The following is a 25,418-nucleotide window of genomic DNA, read 5'->3' as shown; positions in this document are numbered from 1 at the left end:
ATGGAAGGATAAATCTGAACAAAAATTACAGAGATTCATGTAATATTCTGAGTTGGAAGGGACCCATAACAATCATCAAGTTCAGCCCCTGGCTCCACACAGGACCACCCAATGCTCAAACGCTATGTCTGAGAGCGTTGTCCAAATGCTCCTTGAACTCCAGCAACTTGAGGCCATGCCCACCACCCTCTGGTGCAGAACCTTTCCCTAACCCCCACCTGACCCTCCCCTGATGCAGCTCCATGCTTTTCCCTCAGGCCTCTATCAGCAGACAGCAGAGCTCAGCGCTGCTCCTTCTCTCCCTGTGAGGAGCTACAGCTGCCACGAGGTCTCCTCAGCCTCCTCTGTTCTTTACTGAGCAAACCCAGGGATCTCAGCTACTCCTCATAAACCTTCCCTCCAGACCTTTCACCATCTTTATAGCCCTTCTTTGGATGCTCTCTAATAGTTTTGTGTCCTTATATTGTGGCGCTGAATGCTTTAGCCAGGTTTTGCCTGCTGATTTTAATTCCATGTGAATAAAAACTGGGAATTTGGGATTTAGCCTATTACTAGCTTAACAACAACAATAATAACTCTAACGTGTAGTTATAAGTAATAGGAACAGAGTGACAGCAGTCATTAGTTATAGGTAATTAGTTATCAGCAATGGAAAGAGAGTGGTAGCAGCAGGCTGCGGCTGGCTGCTCGGCAGACACTTTGGTGGGAGAACCACCGCGACTCCCCTTGGCAGGTGTAAGCCATAGAACTGCAAAATGAGTAACTTCTTATTTTTGGCATTATAGAGGCTTTGTTTTCTCATTCATCCTTGGTCTGTCAGTAAGGTTCAAATTTCTCCCTGGGATGGGGTTAAATCCAGAAGGAACCAGGAATGTCCCCATGGTCTTTCCTGCCCTGGTACCATCAAAGGCCCATTGGTGGGTGGGTGATCACAAGGCACCAAAAGATCACCCAAAGTCAACAAAACAGCCCAGAGGTATGAGGCAAGCAGACAGACTAAAAGCTCTTTCCCCCACAGAAAAGCCATTCTGTGCTACCAAAAGACAAGATGAAATAAAAGAGCCTGAATTTAACACAACACACGCATGCGCTTTATGAATGAATTCAACTTAAAGGTCACTGGGGTGATAAGCAGTGCAGTAAAGTGTACAATAGAAGTCATTTTAAGCTGTGATTCCTAACAGCTTCTTGTTTGGAGAAAACACAGTTTCAACCCTATTTTTTGCACCTGTGTGCTAGTTACCTGATTAGCCCAGAACTTAACATGTGCTCAGTCTGTTCCTTTCTCTTTTAGTAGGTGGTGGTGCTTGTGTGTGCTGCTTGGGTCAAAGCTGTGTGATGGGCTTCAGTTTCTACTTGCTGTAAATGCTGACGCACCTTGATAGCATTCTTGTTACTGTTTCCATTGCTCTGCTTCCAGAAATCATTCTACCTATGAACATCTTCATCAATTTTTTCCTAATCGTTTGATATTTTTCTTCATCTGTGAAGTGATAAGTGTAGCTGGCCTTTATGTAAACCTGTAAAAGCTTCTGAGAGGTAGATAAACTTGTTTCTTGGTCTTTTTCCCTTCCCTCTTTGTAGCTTTTTGTTTTACACAATAGTACTATCTATCACCTGTAAAGTATAAGTCAGGTTTTGTTTGTTTGTTTTAAGTTGTCTTTCAGCCCATTTAAAATAACTTCACTACAGAGAATCCAGCCCTGTCACTGAGTTCTGCTTATCCTTTTCTCTAGCTCAAACAACTTCTGATTTCTAACCCTAGCACTTCTCGCATCTCCTATCTCAGCTGTTTTGCTTCAGGGAGGAGGTTTATTAACTTTTTAGTTATTTTTTGTACTTCAAATCACTTGAAGCCTTCCTATTTCATGTATCTCAATCCTTCTCTTAAAGATACTTTTTCAGGTTTGGATTCCCATGCCACGTGTTTCCTAAGGGTTTTTCTCCTAAGTAATTCCCATTGCACTGAGTGGAGTTACTGCCTCCTCCATCTGAACCTGGTGAGTAAGTTAACAAGTTAGGGGTCTTTTTTTTTTTCTTGTCATGTGCTGTACTTGGATTTCATTCCTCTCACATTGTAATTGGTTTCCATGGTGAAAATGAAAAGTACGAGCAATTCAGGCTAAGCTGAGTTTCTGGAGGGACCATAGTCTTAAAAGCCATGAATCTAAGAGGAAAATGTAAACTTTCTTAGTGTGAAGAAACATAATATGTTCTTGTGTTTTAAGAAATGAAAAGTGCTAATTAATCATGCTTTGAATTTGGTATACCAGTCAAAAACTCAACTCTGACCTTGACTTAATAGCATTTAGCCAGCTGATTACAATACCCTACCAAAACAAATGTCCATATACTTTACCTTGGTTAATACCATAAAATGAATGTGAGTAACTGTAAAAACCCTTTCTTCCATTTTTAATCTTCTCCTGGAACAAATCCCTCTGAAGTTGTTGGGAGCAAGGGAGCAAGCCACCTGGTCTTAGGGCTGGCAGAACTGCTGGTCTCATTCTTACCACAGCTTTGCTCTGCCTGTTATCCTGCTTTTGCTTCTGTCAGGTTCATTATGGAGATAAATTATTTGTTGTCACTATATAGTTGGCAGATTTAAATGATTCTTAATAGACTAGTGAGACACGTTTTGTTTATTTCCCTTCAGAAATCCTCCTGATTAAACTCTGACATATTGAACATCCAGCTGTTTTATTATTGGGTTTTTAACGACCATTTGAAAGGGATGCTCTGAGTAACCTGCAGAGAGACTTTTTCAAATGAAGGTACAGGGCTTGCTACTTCATCTTCTGATAAAGTGATTGCCCTCATGCACACTGAAATTTCTCTGAAAAAAAAAACAAACCACCAACTTCTCACAACTTATGAGTTACAGATCTGCTGAATTTTTGTTTAATACATTAGGAACTTACAGTCTGGGATAGCTGCTTTTTATTTAGAAACAAAGCACATCAATGACAAAACACTGGAGGAAAAAAAAATGCTGAACATGTTTGAGATCAATCACCCCCTGAAAAAAGGAGACTAATAGAGGAAAATAATCTAGCTTTACAACAAAAGGCACTCAACTTTTCTAATTGCTTTCTGTAGGCCCTTCTGATCTAACACAATCACTGTTGTGTGAGCCTTTTACTTCTGGTGCACTTACAGATCTTTTTATTTTCCACCAGCTCTCAGCTTCTGATAAACCCAGCAACTCGTTGTCCAGCTTCCTGTTCCTGATATGCAGAACACATGTCAGAACAACTGGCCTAATGAGAGATGAAAAATGGTAAGGGAAACAAAAAGTGTAAAGAAAGGATGCATAGAGACACCAACGTAGTTCAAGTTAGAATGGTGGAGCTGGGATTATATCAATTTGGTCATCATGTAAATGAGTGAATTTTTTTTCCCTGCTTAATATGAAACTCTATGGGTTGTAAAGGATTTGATGAAGGCATGGCTGTTTCTCATTAGCAGTGGCTGTCACTAAAATGAATATGTTGCTGAGTGTTCAGTTTCTGGGAAACGTGGTTGAAACATGAGCGGCTCTTTCGATGCAGAGCTTCGAGTCAGATGTTTTCAGAGGGGATGTTCCCCATTAAGTAATGACAGAGAACCATACGGAACACATTACAAATTGAAATACTGATTGATGAAGTGCCTGTGGTCAGCTTTCTACAGAAATGAGAATTTTGAATGTATTATCACATCAGCATGGAGCTGATCTCACGTACCATCACATTCTGTTTTCATTTCTTTTCTGCTTCACAATCTCACATGTGCTGGTCCAGATCACATTTATAGCGAGCAGAACCTCAGACTGAAGGAAATAAAGCATCAGGTTTGAGTGCTGATGTTTCATTGATTTAGCTCTACTCACAGAAGCTTGCTAAGTAAATCTGAGTTTGTTCACACAGCTGGGAAGATAAAGCTTCTCCCATAGCAAGCTTCTCCCCTCCTTTCTGAGACTGGGTACTGAGAACACTACATTGCGCTAGGGAGAAGTGGGGTCACCTGGAAAGGCAGAGTAGTTCTGTGCAGCCTTGGGTTTATCAGATTGCAGGCTCTATTCAGGCTTCCTGAGCATTAATGCTTTCCTCTTTCCACTTAGCTTGCTTGCAGGGGGGCAGTGAGGAATATCAGCTGCTTTGTGCTGACTTCAGGGAGAGATCTCTTGGTCTGTTTGCATTCACGTTACTTATTACTCAGGCTTCAAGTTCAGGTTTGTTTCAGACACAGTGACCTCTTCTGTTTTAGAGCGAAAGTAAACAGGGCTGGTCACATGAAATGTGTGTAGCTATCTACTGTGTACGCAGATGGCAAGTGCATGCATGTCTGAGTCACAGAACATTTAAAGAAAAATGTACAGTCAAAAGGTAAATTTAGAAACTTAGGTCAAATTGTCCAGCTTTCTCTTTTTTTTTTTTCTTCTTTTCCTTTTTCCAAACAGTTCTTAAATGGCACTCCAGTAAAAACCTGAGCAGGAATGCAATATATTTAGCAGCGTTTCAAACACTCAAATATTTCTGCTTGAGATCTCAGTGTGAGATGTTTACAGGACACCACATATCAGGTATGAAAGCCAGGTCTCGCTTACACCTTCAGTAAGGGGAGCTCACTCAAGAAGATGGAGTACCTTGGTTTACATTAGCACAGCTGAGGCCATAACTTGGCCCAGAACCTAAAAAATCTTATGCAAGGAATCTGAAATAAAATAAAAAACTACTGATGCCTATAAATGTGCACAGAAGACCATATCTGAAATGAAAAACAAAGAGTGGGAAATATCAGGAGTTCATTGCAAACTCGTTGATGTATTTTAAGGTTTTTCATTACCCTAATTAAAGGTTTTCATTATCCTATCATTAAACCAGACAACCAAGGCCTGACTATTCAGACTAGTTAAGAGTGCACAATCCTTAGCTGAATTCTCTTAAAAGTACCTCTTTGTGACTTGTGGAGGAAATGATAACAATCTCCCAGCCTTCTTAAGCATGTGAAAGGACTTTTTTTTGTTCATAAAGAATTAGCTGTGGCAAACTGTTTTCCAGGGATCTGATTTCTGTCCTTCAGACTTCTACAGATGTTCTGGAAAGTGCAGAACAAGGGTACCTTGCTGGTAGGCAATTTGTTAGTTCTCACTTTGTGTTTATTCATGGCAGAAATCTATGTTAGAGTGTGTGCCAGCAGTAATGTTTAAGTACTTTGTTAATTCAAAGGATGAATAAGTGTGTAGAATAAAATGATGAAATGCACACAAATAGCTGTTTGAAGATACCAAACATGAAGCCATCTGTAAACCTCATAATTGTCTCATTGTTATTACTCTATAAAAACAAATTTATGCAGATATTAAAATTACATTAATGATTAGCTGAGATTCAGCTGTCCTTCAGATCTTTACATGGTGAAATCACAGGAGTCTGTGTTGGCTAGTCACTAGAAACAGATGTAGATTTTTCTGGATCTGGAGGGCTTCATGGCAGAAGTAATGCTGAGATATCTGCAGTCATCATTCTGATCATCTTCTTTAGGTTCTTATACAGAAGTCATGAGTTCTGCTCTGAGAAAATACTATTGCGATTGTATGCTCAGTACAGTCCAGAAATGCTTAGATGGGGCATAGATCAGGAAGGGCTCATAGAACCAGTGCCTGATATGAGTTTTGGTTCCTATGTTATTTTGCCAGTTCTGGAGCACCGAATACTCTGGGGTTCTTGCTTACAATCCTCCCAAAGTATAAAGTGAGCAATAGGAGAGATTTTGTCTGGATGTGAAATGGGCTTAGGTAAGGAGAGGAAAATGTTAATGGCATGTTCTCAAATCTTCTTTGGATGTCCAGAGGAAAAATCCATATACGAAATTGCCAGAGGGAACTGTTGAACGTGTGATATATGATCAAGGCTTCAATGCTATGAGGATTAGTTTTGGACTGGGTATCTATCAGCATGGGCACTCCAGTGTGTTTCTTACATGGCAGTCAGAACTCCCTTCACTTGGAGTTTCCAAGTTTCTAGTCGGGGGATCTACCTGAGGACATTCCGAATCTAGAAATTATTTAATTTATCTATTCATATATGGAAATAACAGCATATCTATTGACTCAGATCAAATGCTCAGATAGCATTATACATATTGCTAATAGCTGTCATTACCATTTTCCATAAATGTGGGTTATATAAAAAGAAGTCTTGCCAATATAACCAGCATTATTTCAGATTTCTAACTACTTTTGTTATTTTATCTTCCGAATGGCTTTGTTCAGTTTTCTTCTTTTGAAGATGACGGCCTTATTTTTTTTAACTTGCCAATTCGTATAAGTTTCATCAGTTTTAAAAATAATATTTTCACATTGCACAGGTAACCTAAGATCTTGCTTTCTCAGATGTGATCTGGTGCTTACACATGGGCTTGGAAATGTTATTACCTGCCAAAATTCTAGTGAAACTGGTGTGTTACAGACATCTAAGACATCTGAGACTTTTGGTCTCCTATAGAAGATCTGGCATCAGTACAGCCATTTAGGTTACTGGATGTGTTTTTGTTGGAAAATTGTCCTAGCACAACCACATTTATAAAGACATACTATGTTGCTGCTTCTCTGTATTGCTATTTCCTTACTAGATTGACATAGGTGATACTGCTAAGAGTACAATTCCAGCTGCATCAGTATTAATGTTGAATTAGCTGTACCTGACATCTTGCTGAAAGCTGTGACATAGGCTCTTAAGTATTAGTCTCTTCTGAAACCAAGATTTAAGGTCTAATTCCACAAAATGTCTTCACCCTCTTTTTTTCCCCACTTTTTGTCTGTTTGGTTTATTTGAAAGTTTCTACAGCTAGATTTCTGCTGTCAAATTACATCAGCATTTAGACATCAGGTTGGACCTTGAATATTATTATTTCTGTCTTACTAATGTTAAGACAAAAATTAGGAACAGTGTGAATAAAAAGTAAGGCACAAACCTTTTGGAGCTGAATTAACGCTCACCAGTTATGAGTCCATGGTAGTGCCGTGTTTCTGTTTTGAAACTTAATTTGAACTTCCTCAGAACTTTAGAGGCAGTCATCTGAGAACTAAGCGCTGTGGCTGCATAAGGAGTAAACAAATGTTTTTAGATGTGGTGGGTAGATTAGACTGGATATGAGTTTCTAAGAACATACAAAATTAAATCAGCTTTATTTAGCAGTGCAGTGGTTACTGCACAGTGTTAGCACCACACAGGATGCACGCTGAATGTTGCAGTATCACCAGCCAGAGAGATCTGTCACAGAGATGACTGTTCTTGGCCTTGCTGGGAATGCCATTAAGATGTCTAACCACTGTCAGTCATGCTGTTTCTCAGTTTGTGTGCTGAGTAGCACACAGGAAAAAAAAAAGTGTATGTAAAGTTGCAGTTGTTCCCTACTAAGTCACACTGAATAGTACCTAGCTAAGCATTGCAGTACCCTGGATTTCAACATGTCATTGCAGGGCTCCTGTCATGAGAATATCATAGTTGGATGATCACAGCTGGCCATCAGGGAGTAACTGGAGTCTACTGGTTCAGCAGGAATGGTGGCTTGGACTTGAGCTTCCCTATGGCTGTCACAGTTGCAATGTCAAGCAATCCATTTCATATACTGATCTGCAGTTTCCTTCTGATTTCAGTACTGACTGAGGTAAACTAACCTGTGTGTACCACAAAGTTTCTACCACTTTTTTTTTTTTTTACTTTTCTGGTTCTATGTGTGACTTCTCAAAAAACACATCAACAACAGCAACAAAAACCCTTTTTGTATCTGTTTTGTCTGTGTAGTACCAAAATGTCTTTGCACCAAATGCCAGCAGTTGCTCAAATATACATCATGCATTTTATGATTTTTCTTTTTCTCCCTCTGTTTTTGACTGAATTGTGAGATAACTCTGAAGCATCAAATAAAAAAGAAGCATAAATCAAAGGTAGGACTGTCGTGAGGCCACTCACCTCCCAAGAGAGTTGAAACAAGAGGGTCCTTCTACATCCTGCAGTAACAGCATGGATTTGGGGCTTTTTTTTTTTTTTTTTTTTTTTCCTTTCTGTAAATGCTCTCTCATTCCTTCTTGCTCTCACTCGCTTTAAAGTGCACATCTTACATAAATTAATCTGCAGGGTTTTTGGCTGTTTCCCATCCGCTGCTGGGGCAAATTAGACTTGCTGATGTTGTTTTGAGGGGGTCCTGCAGCAGCATGAAAGAAATGGCCCAACGAGAGCATGCTCTCTTTGGCTCTTCTTCCATGTACTCTCTGGCCCATTCAACAACAACAACAAAAAAGAGTTCAATTGGCCTGAAAGGCACTGGAAGATTGAAAACCCCTCTGTAGTACCTTAAAGAACCAAAATTACTTAATTAATGTGGAGGCCATTATGTGCGGTTACCATATGAATGAGTAAGTGGACTGCCTGAGTTACAGAGCAGGAAAGAGGAGAGGATATCTGAGGTCAGCCTTGTCAGGGTAAAGGAATCCTAAACAATGAGGGCATTGCTTGAAGATTTGAGGAGGAATTTGAAAAAGAGCCCTGAGAGTGAAATTAAATGAAGCATGGGAGAGTATTAGTGCAGATTAGCAGTGCTGTGAAGGAACCGGGCACTGGCTGCCAATCGCCCCTGAGCGTGGGCAGCCTCAGCTCAGCAGGCAGGAACTGGGTAATATGCTGCTGGGTTTTGACTGAAAAGTATTTTCTTGAGCAACGTTAAAAAGTTGCTTTTCCACTCTCTCTCATTGAATTCTGAGAGTGAACATGCCCCTTTCAGCTGCTTTATTTTTTTTATTTTTTATTTTATTTTATTTTTTTTATTTTTTTAAATTCTTTTGCCAAGTGGACTCATGACAGAAATAGGAAAAAGTCAAGATTCTGAAAGTACTCCGGCACTCAGTGTAAATGTGAGATTCATTTAGTAGCACTGAGTTGTCATCACTAACGTACTGCTTCAGAGGAGAGGACAAAACCCAGTGAAATTAATGAAATTTGAAGCTGTGTTAGTCAGTCATTGTACTCGCTTGGAAGAGCAAACGATGCGATGTGTTTGCACACGTACAGAATGGAAGAGATGGATGTTGCTGTAGTGAAAACCATACTCTTTTCCAAAATATGCAGGCTTGCAGTGATCTAAATTTTTTTTCAGGGGGTTCTTTGAGGCCATTTCAAGATTTTTTTCTTTGAGTTTATCTTATCAGCTCTAATAGTGGGCGTTTCCAGACAGCAGTACCTTCAATAACTCAATTTTATCGTATTCTTTAAACAAGAACCAGCTGAAGGTGGTATATTCTGGAAAATGTTGGCTACATATTTATTTTCTTGGGTTTGGTTTCATTTACTGTCTTTTTGAAGTGGTATTTTCTTATGTTTTCTGAAGTAAAACTCTTTGCTGCTGGCTGTGAATTCCAAGAACTTACCTTTCCTACTAGCTATGAATGGGATTGTAGCTAAAAGCATGCAGAGAAAAAGTGAATCATCTCACTGAAAACACTTTAGTTGTTCATATGCTTTCCACAAGACTTATGGGTACTATTTGCAAAACTCTCCAAGGAATCTCAAGGTGAGCCCTGCAAGGGTTTGTATGAGGTTATGGATCATGTTTATTTAGACTGTGTGTTTAGTTGTGACTAATGATCTCGACTAATGTCATAGATTGGTCACAGATTGGTATAGCACAACAAGTGTTAGAGAATAATCATTCATTACCCAGTGGTAATGCAGCTTAACTTCGTTGCTCACTAGCTGGCTGTATGAGCACAATCATAGGTAATTTTTTTTTTTTTTTGAAAGCTGTTTTGTATCCTTCTCAGCATCTTTATTCCTAAAAGCTTTATTTTACAACTGCACGTCTTGGTCATTGCTTTCCAAGGCATCTTTGGGATGCTGCGGAGATGCCAGGGAAACCCATGTGCCTCAGCTGCCTCTGTGGAATGAGCCTAGATGCTTCAGTTGCTTTGGCAATAGGCACACTAAAAACTAAAAAAAGTTTTCAAATAACACCAGAACTAGAGAAACAGGGTTTGGCTAGTGCTCTAAACTGGAGTAAATTTGTGGACTCCACGCAAATGGTACTTCATTGCATAAATTGCGTATCAAAAGCAGATTAGATGACATTTTCCAGTGTTCCTTCTGCTGCAATTGTTTCATTCTTCTGCAAAAGAACAATTTAAGTAATTGAATTTTCCCTCAGGGTAGGAAAAATTTACCCCCCCTCCGAGCCCTTTCTTTTTTATTTTCCCTTCTATTAATTTAATTGAAACCAAAATTGCTTGAAATATTGAATACCATTGGAGGCCTTGCATTACTAAAACTAGATCAGTATGGGAAATGCTTTTCCAACCTGCAAAACTTTTGCATTTTCCTAAATGTTCCTATTCTGAGATAAAAAAAAAAACAAACAAAAAACACAAACCCCTTTTAAGGCAGGAGTAGCATGCTCATGTTTGTTTAAGGATGTGAGACTGGCATGTAACCACCAGAAGTTTCACCTTCAAAATACCTCCTTTTTCTCTTGATTGAAGGAAGGAGAAAGCTGCCAAAAGAGTGAATGGTTCCATGATTCCCTTCACTAAGGGCTTGAGCAGGCTTGCTATCAGGGCACTGTTTCAGCTGCGTTCTTTGCAGGTTGGTGTGAAGGTCACCTCTAAGTTTGAGACTAGTAGGAACTAACACAGCGTGGCCCCACAAGTATTTAGCATTCAAAATGTGTTCTTCAGCTTAGCTGAGCAAGAATTAAATTCTCTTTGGAAAGCGGTGTTGCTGTCGGAGATTTGTGATTCACCAGTCACCAGGGTTTATTACTGCAGTTGTCATGCAGGGCTTCACTGGTGTTTTCCAAACTAGGACTGACTAACGTGTTCCACCTGGCCTTGATGGAATGTGTACTGATGAATTGAGCCTGGCTTTGCAGCAAAGCAGAGGAGATGTTCAGACAAATGTAGACCACAGGTTTACCTGGGCAGCAGAACTACCTGTTATGCTATGAACAAGGGTAGATCCTGATGGCACGTTGATTTGGACACCGTAGAAACAACTTGGGAAGCCCTCCAAACAAAGCTCCTTACCAACACTGTTGTGTATTCTGCTTTTTCCCTTCCTTTCCCTTCTCTTCTTTTTCCTTCTTAAAAATATCACACTACATAAATGAGAATCAAAGAAGAAATAAGGTTATTTTTCTTAACTCTAGGGTAAGAACAGCCTACACACACCTTCTAAATAGTCTGCATTGCTTCTGGTAACAATTACATATGTAATGCTCCTACTAATTCTGAATTGACCATGGAGTTACTCATCATATCCTCCTGCATTCAGCACTGATTGCTCAACGTTATGGCCTAAACAGAGTCCACAGTCAAGTGTGACTTTATGTTAGGTAATGTATGTTGACCAAATTTTGACAAGTATTAATCTAATCATCACTGAAGGACATGATTAATTAGAAATGATTTTTCGTCTGAATGTGTTGTAGTTAATATACTCCCAAAGCATAAGCAATCCCTTTTTCTCCCAACCCATCTGAATAAAATACAGTAGCTCTTTTCAAAAATTTTTGTGTCACTTTAAAAAGTCAAATTTTAGCACTCACTTTTTTAATGAAATCCAATTGCAGAAATGTGACATAATTTTAAGAGTTTTTCTCTATCCCTAATAGTTCACAGCAATTAGAAATCCTTAAACTTCCTACTCTTTCTTCTATAAGAACTCTGCTACTTAAGCTTTCAGATCTCCTTTGTCCTGCATGAATCACAAATATATTAATTTTCAATGATTTACAAATTAAGCTAATAAAAATTAAGGCAAGAGGCTGGTAGCATCATGCTCTAAGAGTCTCGGAACAGTTTAATTAAATAAAAATAGTTCAAATCTAAAGAAAAATGATACATGGGATCAAAAACTATTTTTTTTTTTTTTCAAAGGATTGTGTATAGCTAATCCATTATTAAGATTCCCTTTAATGGCTGCTGCTCCTTCTAATTGGTTGAACTGCTCAAGGAAATATTTCAGTGCAGTCATTAGCATAGAAAGCCTGATTGTTTATGCCTTTTGATCATTGATGCTATCAAGGAAGAAGTTGGATTTTAATATTCTTGAGAAGGATGAGTAGAGTTCTGACTGCCATCCAGGTCTCTTATTTGAAACATTATATGTCTAAGATCCTTAAGTTATGTATAGATATCATCATCTTTCCTCTCATCAAATGTTTTCATTATAAATGCCTTTTTGTACTATTTATTATAAGCTATCCAGTGAGCATTTTGGGAATCAAATAGATTAGAAGCAAGGGTGAGAGAACACATTCTCCTTTTTGTGGCCTGAATGAACTATACCATGCCCTGGAGATTAATGCTAGCTTTGGGATTCTTAACGAAGTATTTGACATCTATGATTCATTCTGAATAGCTGAAGAGACTAAATCATATACTATCTTACATTTTCTGTTTAAATTGACCTAGGTCAACAAGGTCTGACAGGCTAAGGATAAAGAGGTATTCATCTGAAGAAATGCATCAGCCAGTTTTGGTTTGGCAACTTTACTAGCATGTTCTTTTGCTCTGAAAATTGAGAAGAAATCCTCCTGGGTGAAGCTTTCTTACATTTCTAGTGGTTCTGTCCTTGAGAACCCATTGGCTTAATGGGGGATTTTTCTGGTTTTACTTGTGGTACTTTCAAATAAGTGGTCCGCCCAAAGGCCGGATGTACACCATTCAGAATGTAAATTAAAGTGTGACTGGCCTGCAGACACACTGAAAGCACCTACTTTGCCATGTGTGGCTAAATTCACTCAGACCATCAGTAGGTGCCTTAACAGAGTATGATCCTTACTGACATCTGGTAGTAGAAGTCAATGGTTTAGTGTCTTTACTCTGTATTGTTTTCAAACTGTTATTATACAGTCCAATTATTTTTGGCTGTATATCCTCTGGACTGAAAACTCTGAGAAATTTATATGAAAGTAATCCATTATGGATGAAGAGATAAGTCTGAAATGTTGATAGATGCGAGGAGAAATACAGTTGTACAGTCTCACTGTCTTTAACAGTGGACAGCAGTAAAACTGATTTCAGAATCTTGTCAAAGGTAATATCAAACCATTATTTCTGAGGTTGTTAGATAGGGACATTTTATGCTAATCTCTTTAATTTTTAAAAACACTTGTTACTAAAATCAGAACTGTGCTTTGTGAATCATTAACTCTCGTTATACTCATAGGTAGGCTCCAGTATTTGGGCTGACTTTCAAAATGCTGATGGGAGCACACCCACAGAAGTAGAGCTGAGTGAATAATGAAACAGTGAATAATTTATCTGATACACTTTGGTTAGGTTCATATTTGCAATAATAATTATTATAGGAGGGTAATATTTTACATTGACGTGTGAGCACCAAGTCCTGGAAATAAAAGCTGTGCTGCGTAGCTGGTTGCTGCTTACGTGTGTGCACACAGTGCTGGCATGCAGGCTTGTTCATGCAAACGAAACCTTCAGTTCTGGAAAGCCACGTGTGCCCTTTTCCACCATCCCCCAAACTCTGCTTTGCCAGTAAAAAAAAAAAACAAAAACCAACCCAGTGAACTTTTGCAGACACCAGTCATAAAAACAGGCTGTGCACAGCAACAGTTAAATATTAGCAACGAAATGTAAAGAATCACAGAAATTATTATTTCTTTTCAAATTACTTTACCCCCTCCCACTCCCCCTAAAGCTGCGTCCTTGGGAGCATTTCTCCAGTAAGGAAAATAATTTAGTGATTTCACGACTACTGGTATAGGTTGCTGAATGTTTGCTTAAGGAAAAATTTACAGATCAGATTCTTTATTTCTGCTTACACAGAGACTTTATAACATCTTTCAAAGAATTCTTTTGTAAAGGTCTCTGACTTGCTATAACTTAATTGTATTGAAAAGTTCACGAGTTTCCAGTTGTGGCCGTTGCCATTTAGACTGCAAAGGAAGAGAAACCTGATCATGGCAGCTGTTTTGGAATGAGAGGCACAGTGGTTGCTTGCTGTCGTTTCTCCTGAGCTCATCTGATGCTTTTCTACCTCATGGGTACCCCACCACTCACAGTCTGCTGACCCCAATGCATGTGGGCAGCTTCTGTCAGCAATCAAGGGAAGAAGGGACAGTTTTACTTACATGGGTGGGAGGTTATCTTTAATTGCATGCATATTATACCAGCATTATACTTTGTTCACATGCATGAATCAATCAACATGCTGTGTGATTGTTTATCTGAGTTGTGATCTTTAGGATGAAAGTCCTTGCTAGGGGAAGGGTCTATGGCTCCTAATATCAGGTAGTATAAAGTTAACGTGTTCGTAAGATTGAAAGCTTTACAACTGACTGCTTTACTTGCTGGCTGCTCAGGCCCTAGATTCTGTAATTTATGGAAGCACTGATCCACACATTGCACACTTACCCAATAGGGAATAAAGTAGGATATCTACAGCTTTTGGGCAATTCTTTCTGGACTTAGATCCTTATGTCACCCTTAGTACGAGAAAAAGAATGAGTTTTTTAATATAGGTGAGAAAATGCTAGAAATCCCTACATCCCAAAAAAGCATTTCCAGGCTTGAGTGTTTTTTCTGACTGTACCGGATGACTTTAAAAGTTTCTCTCTCAACATACAAACACCTCAAATGCATCACAGGGTGTCACTGGCTTCCAAATTCTCCTTTTAGAGCAGAGCATGTTTCCGTACGATTTAGAAATGAAAAACTTCGGTTTTGAGCAGGATTCATGGTTAATACTATGACTACTAAATCTCTCTGCCCAGCAGTATCCAAACACTGTCTTTAGTACCTAAATCAAGAGCTAACATTGATTTAGATCCAGACTGAATACTGGTATGTTGCCCTCATCAATAAATTTCCAACAGTAATGATTCTCTATAGCTTTCCTGGGTAATTTCATATATAACTGTCTTGTTAATTTATCTTTCCTCCTAAAAGTATAAAAGGAAGAAGTTAAGTCTTTTTTAGAAGAAGTTCAGGACTTCTGTACAATCTGAAGCATTATAGCTTGAACTGATAAAATTATTTGCTCTTTTATCTGAGCTTAAAGACTGATACCTGTCTATTGATTCATAATAGAAAGCAGCCAGGTTACAGATGTCACCTGGAAGAAACATAATGTTTTGATTATGTGCAAAGTGCATCCTGTTCATGATGTGCTTGTCCTAAATTAACAAATCTCATGTCTGACTATGTGAATTTCAGGAATTTGGTGAGTTTCTTTGTTCAGTGAAAGGGAAATCTTTAGCTAAATCACATTTTCTCTGGCTGATAGCTTTGTAGCTATCACACAAGAATGACTGTCTCATGGCCGTTTCAATTAGGTGTTGAATCATGTTGTGTTCTTATTTTAGTGGAAGAAACTTGTATTTTTAAAGAGTAGTTAGACAGTGGTTACATTCTATATCACTATATTTATCACCATTTTAAAATTTTCATTTAAATAAATTTTTAGTCTCTCAGGATTTACAATGCCATATATTCTGTAACTAGTAGCAGTCACTGGTCTCCATCACCCTATTGCTCTGACCATTCAATATGAAATGTTTGTTAGCTTTGTTTTGTCCTATCATGAACAAATATTTTCACAGTTATCTATAACTGGGTTTAATACAATCACTGTCACACCTGACACTGTCCTGACTTGTAAGGATCACTTGGAAATCTTGAATCTCTTTGCTGTCTCTCAACTCAGAAGCCATTTTTGCAATAGAGGCCTTGAAACCAGTCTGGAACCATCAGTGTCATTTCAGACACTTCAGGGTGATCCTAGCAACAATCTGGGAGGAGAAATCATACCGTGTATGGAAGATGTGTTTGACAAACTGGTATTTAAAAACAATTCTCCCTTTCCCCCCTCTAGATGCCTGCTCACCTTTGCTTAGCTGCATCACAATAATCTAATGAAAATGATAGATTGAAAGATTGCAACGAATAACTTGTACCACTCTGAATTCCCCAGCTCTTTGCTTTCTCCACAGATTTCCAAGTGTTTTGAAGGTAGACATTTAGCTGATAGTACCATTTAGCAATCTAGATACACCAATCCTGAGCTGACTGTAGATGTTGAAAGTACACTATTAATCTTTCAAGTGAGCATTAAGGATGAAGAAATTAAATTTTGGCCTGTATTTTGAGTTAAGTTTGAGTCTTAAAAATTGACAGAGAAAGTTTGGATGTCATAGTTTAAAACTCCCTGTATCAGGATTATTTCAAACAAGAAATTCACTGAGAGAATTACAATAATAATTGTGACCACTACCCTTAGGTTATAGCTTTTCTATGTCTTTAGTAGGAATAGATTGATGGCTGCATTTCATTTTGCTTGGCATTTTTATTTCTCATAACATCTGCCGTTGTTTGCTTCCCCTAAATCATATGCAGAACAATCCCATGTCTTCTTTTTGATCTGTTTACATACATACTTATGCTTTATCACCCCCAAACTCTTTTTTGTTTATGAATTCAAGGAATACAACACAATGCACAAATTGCTACCTATAGAATAAATTCGGGCATGCATGTTGCGTAATTAATTCCAAGAGCTCCAATTTACATATTATACTAATTACATATGAAGTAGCTAATTACACAACTAGAGTAACTTGTTACTGCTTGTGCAATTTCGTGAAACACAGTGTTTCCTTTATCTGTACCTTGATTCTGCAGCTATCAAGCTAGTGAGGTTTGATGATTCAGAAGCAACTGAGGTCAAAACAGGTCGTTGGAGTATCCTCTGAGATCTGACTTGTGGATTTTTTATATCCTGAGTCAGTTAGGTTTCTGATTCTGGGTTATGCTTCGTGACAGTTTATTTTCCTGATTAGACCATGGAAGTTGCAAAATACTGGTGAAAAGTATACATGGGAGAACCTTGTTCTTCACGTAGTTTTACTGCTGTTGGTGAGATTGTCTTACATTTCACTGTAAATTTCATAGTTTCTTGTGGTAAAATGATGAAACGGTACGAGGCAATAAAGGTGGAAGACAGTGCTGTCAATGCGATGTCTTGATAAAAATGGGGGAAAAAGAATAATTTGCAAAACATTTCAAGTGAGAATTGTCCCTTTTATTTTCAAACCAGGACATGGCCAGGTCTGGTTCTGGAAACTGCAACACTTAGTGAGGCATCAAATAACATCTACAGGAATGTCCAGCTGAAGAGCAAAAGTAAGTATGTAATTTTGTGTATTTGCCCCTGATCTTAGCACTACAGAATCTAAATATCTTACTGTTACCAACAGTACCATGCCTTTCTATAATGCATAATTAAACATTACAAAGAATGAACTGCTGCATATTTTTGCCACTTGTTCTGTCACAGGAATCCTATGCCTCGCAAACTTTGAGCATTTCTATACCTTGCTTCATGGTGAAAGATATTCTGCTATGATACTCATCTGTGAAGTGTAGATGGCAGATCTAAAAGAGGGTTAACTGCAGTTAGAATACATTTTCCTCAAAAGAACGCTAATAGTTTTGGAGAAAGCAGGACACCATGAAAGAGATTGGAGGGACACAAATAAAGCAGTAGATGTTTTGTATTTGTTCAAATTCTGTTCATGCTAATTTCTCTAAGCAATTAGATGGAAGTATGTAAATATTTGTGTGAATGCAGGCTGACTGTATAGCTTGTCCAGTATCCTTTGTGGCCCCTCTGTGTTTTAGCAATTGATTGTCAGAGACTACCTTAAAAACTGAGGATCTGGGCCCATGAGCCTATGAACCCAGAGAAAACAGGATTACCTAAAAGATATTCACATAAAAACTTGTGCGAGGTTAGGGCCCATCAACAATCCAGCTTGTTTCTCCTAAAAAAAAAAAAGAAAAAAGGCCAGCATCATTGTGTTAGCATTAGAACATCTTTCTGTAATTGAAAACACTTGTAAGGCGGTGCCAGCATGTTGCTGTTTGCATCTAAACAATAATCAAGATCTCACACAGTGATGATTTGTTGTCAGCTCTTTTTCCTGCACTAAACAAGTCTGACACTAGCAGCCCACAAGCTAATTAACTCAAGTATCTGGCATGGGAATCTACAGTATAGCTATCAGCAGAATATCCACAGAGCTGAAACAACCAGCCAATTGGACAGATGCTCCAAGGAGACAGAGTGTCTCCTTGAGGTAGGATAGAAGAAATGTGAATGTTAATTAACAGGATTTCCGTTCCTTACCATCCAAGAAACTTTTTGTCTCAGGTGTTTGCTTGTTTGCTTTCTTCGTTTAACAAAACCTTGAAAGAAAACTTTCCTTACTCACTGAGCTGGATGCTTCAGATTATAAGTCATTTATCCTTAATTTCTTAGTATTTCCTATCTCCCTTCAACATTTTTAGTTTACCTTTAACCTGTTCTTAACACACAGAACAAGGTTCTGGCATCAGTCTATTTTTATTATCTACCTAGGTTCCTTGATGAGTCAAGACTGCGGGATGCCTCACTGTTCAAATGCCTTTTGTTGCTCCCTCAGGGTACCATTGGCATTACACACTCCCAGGGCAAACAGTATTTGGAAACAGCAAAAGTTTTCTGAATTCAGCACTGTTGCTTAAGAGTTGCTGTGGGCTGAACGAGGTGAGCTGTCTAATAGGAAAAGGCAAGAACAGACTGAATGAACAGGACATTAATATTTTGACACCCTGTTATGGGGTTCAGATTTCAGTTTTACTATTGTCTGCATGTCTTGAAGAATGGGAGAAACAGTTGTCTGCTTTTCTATTACACCCCCTGAAGTCAAGTGGAGATATGGATTCTCAGAATCTCTTAAAATGGGGCCTAAGTAGTCATCTAAGAAGGGAAAAAAAAAAAAAAGCCACAGAGCATTATTTATTCAGTGCAACACAAACCTTTTTTTTAAAAGACATGATCATGCCTCATAATAAGCAAACAATATATAGAGAGGCACCTATATAGAAAGCCCAGTTCAGTTAACTGTAGGCAGGTCCCAAGAGATCTAATGGAGACACGTTTTAACTAAAGTAAATGAAATCCTTTCTGAGCAAACAAGGAAGTGCAGTTGGGTTCATATCCATTAAATAATTGAAGCATTTGGCTCACAGGGTCATATTTACACACCAAAATTAAACACTTATGAGCACTATTTGGTAGAGAGTTTCTTTACTCAGAAAGGAGCTCTTGGGAATCACAGGTCAGACTGAGAATATGCCACAAGGCAGCTATTTCTCCAAACTTGCCACTTTGCTAATTGTATCTATACAAAGTCAGGAGTTTCCCACCTAAACTGTGGTGCAGCAATCTGTTCCCATCTGTCTTTTTTTTTCTTTGGCAGATATTGGGTTGGGCACTTGCCTGAGAAATAGGGTGGCCTTATTTTTTATTTACTACCACAATGTAAGAGTTGAAAAATACATCTATTACATCTAGCTAGAAGAGCTAGATGTGCATCATTCTTTTACAACTGAATATTTTTTAATAGAAAAATATGTAAGACTCATTAATTCCAAAGGGACTGTAAGCAGAGGGATCATAACTTCCCAGATGTGTGAGGAATGCAATCCCTTGGAGCTGCTATATCAGTAACAAGAATATTCACAATTATAGCACCTTTGGCTAGGATAAGCATTATGTATTGGAGCTTGGATCACTCTTCAGTTATGAAAGAGGGAGTTTATACTGTGGTCCAAAAGCACCATTACAGAAAACACAATGCTGACTTGCTGTCTACTGAACTAAGTCCAGTATCATAGTTTAACTGTAGCAGCATTTAAGCTCATCCCAAGATTTGAGCATGTTTTGCTGAAATCAGTGTTGCTGTGAGCTAGGAGGTGTAGTTATTTCTCATTTTACCTGCTCTTGAGCTCTTAAAAAATCTTGAATATTCCAGTATTAATAGCCCCTAGGTATGTGGTGCTCAACTTTGTCCATTTTGTGTCTGACCTACTCTGTTCATAGAGTTTTCCTTTGAGGGAAGCTGGCCATGAATGGTTACGTTGAGTTACACCTTCTGCAAATCAGAAGTAAACAAGAGGCTGGATTTATGCATTTGCCCTGTCCAATTTTGAATCTATCTATCAGCTTCATGGCCAATTTGAAACAATGACTAAACAAAGAAAAAAACAAACCGCCATAAACTTGAACTCTTGTTGTCTTGCCACTGTCTAATTGAGGGTTGACAAGAAAATTTAGTGCTACATCTGTGGCAGTGTTAAACTGCATTTATTAAGAAAGAAATTTTACCGCAATGTGTATGCTTTCTCTTGTTCATTTTCACGCTGAGCTATAAAGTTTCACTACAGCATTCTTTTCCAGGTTGCTGCTGTACTCTCATCATTAATCATTGAGTGAAATTTTGCTTCTGCTGTGTCTTCCATACTGTTTTCAAATTCTTGTTTTTATTTCCCAAGCACTGCTTTCATCTTGCCTTGAATCGTTCACTATTTTTTCAGTTAATCCACTCTAGTGGAGTGGCAAACAAGGCTGTCCCCAAAGACATGCCTGCTGCTGATTGCAAGCATTTTTTTTAGTATTGTAATTGCACCAGATGACATTGTGAAATGAATCTCATCCTGTAATACAGACTGTGAGCGATATGGAAAGCAATCATAAGAAAGTCTCTATTGTATACAGGTCTAACCTATGTTAAATTAATTGAAATCAGTTTCTGTGGGATCAAACCTGAAATTATCACCTTCAACAAAACCTGGCATGCTATTTGTATAGTTACTGTTCATTAGAATATAACTTGTGAATCAACACAAAAAAAGAAATGTGTCACGCACCACTTATTTTAGAAGATCCCATGGTTCTCATTTGCCCTTGCTCTTGTTCTGTCCCTTGTTGTCACATTTAAAAGATTCTAGAATTCCAGCTATAGGAGAAGCAAAGGCCTCTACTACTGGTACAAGTGTCCTAGAAGTCAGACACACAAATTCTTCTGGAAAAGATACCACCCAGTTTCAGACTAGCCATACTTGGTAACTATTTGGGATAGGTCTATTAAAACCTCAGAAGAAATGTCTTTATGAATTGCACACCCTGATTGCAGTGTGGACACATTCTGAGTCACTTGTGAGACAGTGTGTGTATTATGCAACTGCTCAAGGATTCAGATCAGTATACACATCAGGGTAGTGAGTGCAATCATGCCTTAATGCATGTCTGGCCTAGACACATGTTGTGAAGTGTCTTCAGTAAGAAGATCCCACCAGTGTTTTTATAGCTCCAATTGGTTGCTGAGTGATTTAATTAAGTTTTTTTAGGATGACATAACCATTCTGCAAACAAAATGCCACATTCTTGGTAGTTTAACAGTAAGGAAGGCAAAATGAGGGCATGTCAGTAAAGAGCTCCCCACTTTGTTTTGATTTAGAGTTCCTTCTTGTAAAAAAACATATTCTGGAGCATGATTTTGTCAGGTTCTCCTAAATAACCAGTAAAACCTTATTTATCAGGAGGAGATACTTCTTAATAGCTGATAAAAGGTGTGTTGTTAACTTCTTCCAGAGAGAAAGAAATACAAATAGATAGAACAAGGATGAAGCAATGCAACTCCCATCTTAATGTATGATTGTCATCATATTTAATGAGTATCACTATACATACATGCCTACTCCATTATAGCAACACCAAGAGATAAGAGAGCAGGATTCTACGTGTGCTGACATCTTTTGTATCTGGTTTTTAAAATACAGGACTCCAGATGGATGAGCTCAATTAAATAGTTCACTTGTAAAAGACAAAGCATATGCTAATATAGGAATTCCTACATTCTATAGTTACAATACATGGACAATTGGAAACACCCTATCTGGCTAACCTCATTGTATCTGATGCTTATAAATGTTATAAACATGGTTCCTCAAAATGAGCAGAATGCACAGTCCTCCGTGTTAACTGCTTCTCAGGGAAAAAGTAGTGTTGGTGCAGCCCAAGGAGGGAGTCGTTGCAATCTCAGCACACCAGCTTTGCATACAGGGAAGCTGGTGGGAGTGCAGGCAGTTTAAATATAGGGAAGATCTAATTGCCACTAATCATGTGATTACTTACAATTACTTAATATAGTTCTGAAATTAAAAATATACCATATTTAGGCACTGATATATAACCTTGGCATAAGGATGTGCTTTTGGCAGAAGTACACTGTAAACACATAGTAAATGGAAAGGCACTGAGTGCCTTGAGGAGCTATCAGTCTTGGATTTATTACAAGGTGCAATCAGAGGAAACACATGTATAGGAACTGAAATAAGAAGCACGTAAGATGAATACTGCAAGCATGCTTTTCTCACAGGTTTGCTGTATGCATGATATCATGGTGAGCAAGGGGGCCCTGGGACACTCCTGCTTTGAGCTGTGGCTTATTTAGGCACAACTCCCATAGACATCAGAAAGAGTTTTGACTTGAACCAAGTGAGAGAAATAAGGTCTTGTTGCAAAATGATGATCAGGTATGCACAAAGGGATGAATGTGTTTCCCACTATGCTGGCTTAGCATTGCAAAGAAAAACAAAGCTTGGGAGGAATGTAAAGCAGCTTTTTATAATTATGATTTTTTCTGAGTTGGCCTGAGCCCTCCTCTTTCCTCCCTTTACCTTTCCTTTCTCCTCCCAAAATAATAAGTTTTGCCAATAATTTTATGGAAGACTCAAAGGGTCAGATGGAATTCAGAGAGAGGGATCTAACACAGTTTCATTTCATTATTCTTTCTGCTTATTCCCCCTCCCCCCCCAAATTTTCTTGCAATTTATTTCTGTGGCTTATTGCACAAAATGGAGGTGGTGAGGCAAAAATAGAAGTTAATGGTACTACCACTGTTTGTTTCCATTAGCGTTTACATGTGAAATGAAGGCATTTTGGAAGAGAACCAGACTGGCCAGTAAAACCTTTCACCCTCGTAAACTGTACATTTGGTTTGACTTTGGCTTAGATCCCAGAACTTGTCACAAGCTTTATTATAAAGCTGTAGTTCAGCTACAGTTTTGTTAGCTTTATTACAATGGCTCCCCTCCTTAAAAAAAAAAAAAAAAAAGAAGAAGAAGAAGAAGAAGAAGAAGCAAGAAAGCAAGAAAAGCTGTTGGTCATTCTGAATGCACTTCAGATGCTGGAGGAAATACACAAGAAAGTACAATTTGCTGGATAACTGGTCAGCATCAATCATCAGAATATAAATGAAGTTTATCTAAAATTTACAAAAGCGATACATCACCTCCTTAAAATAGTCCAAGAGTGACTAATCACATAAACAATAAGGCAGCCACCAACACTCAGGCATGTAACAACTTCTGAGAAAGCACAGGCCTAGCACTGCCAAAGAAGAGTCTACAGATTGACTGGAGATATGGACATCTGGAGGGAAGATGCATGCTACACTTCAAGATGAGATTTTTTTCTATAAGCTTTCCCAGAGCAATAATATAGTTCTGGAGGAATTCACTAGTGGATATATAATGAAAACAAGAAGAGGAAGAAAATAAATGTGTTATGCAGTATGTGATTACAAAACTGTTGGTCTCGTCCTACTGTCGTGCATCCTGTGTCTCCTCTGCACAGAGCTCCCACTTCAAGCATATGAGAATAGTGTAGGTTACACACTAGTAATGGGGTTTAATAAGACTGCTTTGCTCAATAACTATTTGTGAATTATTAAATCTTGTTACTGCAAATTGAACAGATATCGAGAGGATACATAGAACTGCATTGGAAGATTAGTTTGTTCATTGCGCTAGGTTGAGATTTAAAATATGGTCTTGTACTAAAGGGACTAATTTGAGACACAGAAAGTCTGTTTGAGTCTATTTCCTGTCATTCAATTCTTTTTTGATCCCTAAGTATGTAAACTACACTACCTATAGTTCAATTCCTGTTGAGAGAACGGTGCCCAGATTACTCCAGTCTAAAATGTTTAGGTTAGTCTTCCAGTCTAAAAATTGTTTTAATGTATTTAGGTTTTCCACGCTGAAAGCATAGTTGGTACTGGTTGTAAACTGCCATGGTGCTGCCTGAATCCTCCTTGGATCTGGGCTGAAAACTTTACTTTGCTAGTACCAGTGCTAAAGTATGCATCTGGAAGAATCATTGGTGTCACTGATGAGTAAATCACATTGTGTTGCTATGCTTTGGGGTCCTTTCTGAATACAGTACAGTGTCATCTAACACGATGGAAGCCTCTCTACTGTGCTAGAACACTGGTGATGTAACTCAGCAACTTGCTGAAGAAAGAATTTGTGTAGTAGACAAGTTTTGTATGCAAATGACCATTAAATTCATTTCCACGGGAAATTCAGTTGTCTAAAAGTACACTGCTAATGAATTTCTCTTTACAATAAAGATGTGCAACTCTCAAGAAGTGTTTAGGGAACATACTGATTTGTAAATTTTAATCTGATTATAAGGTATTTCAAACTATCCTTGAAAGTTCAATCAAATTATATTTTAAAAAGTCAAAATGAAATTATGAAGGATTTCCATCTATCAGTAAGAGGCAATCCACATGCAGCTTGAAAGGGCCCAGCTTTGTATGGCACTGCCTATATTCAGTGAACTGTTGAGGATAAGATTGTTTTAACAGTCAGCAGGAGTCAGAGCCTCTATACCTCCACAAACCTCTCTCTCTCTCTGCTTTACATTCTTATTGCTTTCTTTGAGGGGGAGGGAAGTTTGAAGGTCACAGAATCAAGCTATTTGCTTAAGCAGAACCAGATGATTAATTACTTTTTTGGGGGGGGTTGTTCCTCTGAAAACTCTGTCCCAGAAAAGCAAGAGGACACACAAGGTGGTTGGAAGAAAATTATATTAAGATTAGAGAAATATTGTGCGTCACAGTTCTCTGGGAAGTAGCTTTTCATTGCTTAGAACAAGAGTAAGAAATACTAACAACTCAGGCTACACAGCTGAGATCTATGCTGTGTAATAAGTTCCAAATAAAAGAGTTTTATAATAAACTTTTAAATGTTGCACTCATGCTGAAAGTACATATACTGGAAAGATTCAGGCTGAAAAATAATCAGCGCAATTAACATTCAAACTGGATTAATTGTGATTTTAACTTAAAAAAACTCCCACTCTGTTCTTTCATGCCTTCCCCTCTAAAAAATTTGGAACTCATCACTGTAAATATCACCTCAAAAATCTTGCTCTGTGTTTCTTGTTATTTAAAGCAGAGATGTATGTACTCGTTTGAGCAAAATAAAATGAATCTAATTTCTTCTTAAATCAGAAACAGATCCAGATGAAGATTTCAGAATTATGGGAACACTTTTTATTTAGATTTCTGTGCATTTAAGTGGTATGTTCTAGGGAAAATGCTGATTATTGTCAAATGTTGGAGACTAGGTCACAAAACCTATTGAAACCACTGGGAAAACTGCAAACACTTCTAATGTGCTTTGAATCAGGACCATTCTGGAATAGTCCTTGAACATAACACTTGGGATGGGCTGAAACATATCATCT

The 25,418-nt window shown here is 38.2% G+C and overlaps 1 long non-coding RNA gene across 3 annotated transcripts in view; it reads left to right on the top strand.

The window, feature by feature from the left end:
• Positions 1-356: 356 nt before the first annotated feature.
• The window catches only part of LOC107311128, a 70,332-nt gene continuing 45,270 nt past the window's right edge, over positions 357-25,418 (top strand). The window contains exons 1-5 of one of the 3 annotated variants that reach the window (XR_001553877.2): positions 360-1,539; positions 1,894-2,000; positions 3,180-3,280; positions 17,091-17,176; positions 18,414-20,921. This is a non-coding gene — a long non-coding RNA (uncharacterized LOC107311128). Of the gene's footprint in view, positions 1,540-1,893; positions 2,001-3,179; positions 3,281-7,465; positions 7,850-17,090; positions 17,177-18,413; positions 20,922-25,418 lie in introns of those variants that run through there. The other 2 variants (XR_004306654.1, XR_001553879.2) reach the window with 2 other exon arrangements.

This window comes from Coturnix japonica, chromosome 3, assembly GCF_001577835.2.
Source record: "Coturnix japonica isolate 7356 chromosome 3, Coturnix japonica 2.1, whole genome shotgun sequence".
NCBI classification, from domain to species: Eukaryota; Metazoa; Chordata; class Aves; order Galliformes; family Phasianidae; genus Coturnix; species Coturnix japonica.
This window is presented reverse-complemented; position numbering and strand designations above follow the sequence as displayed.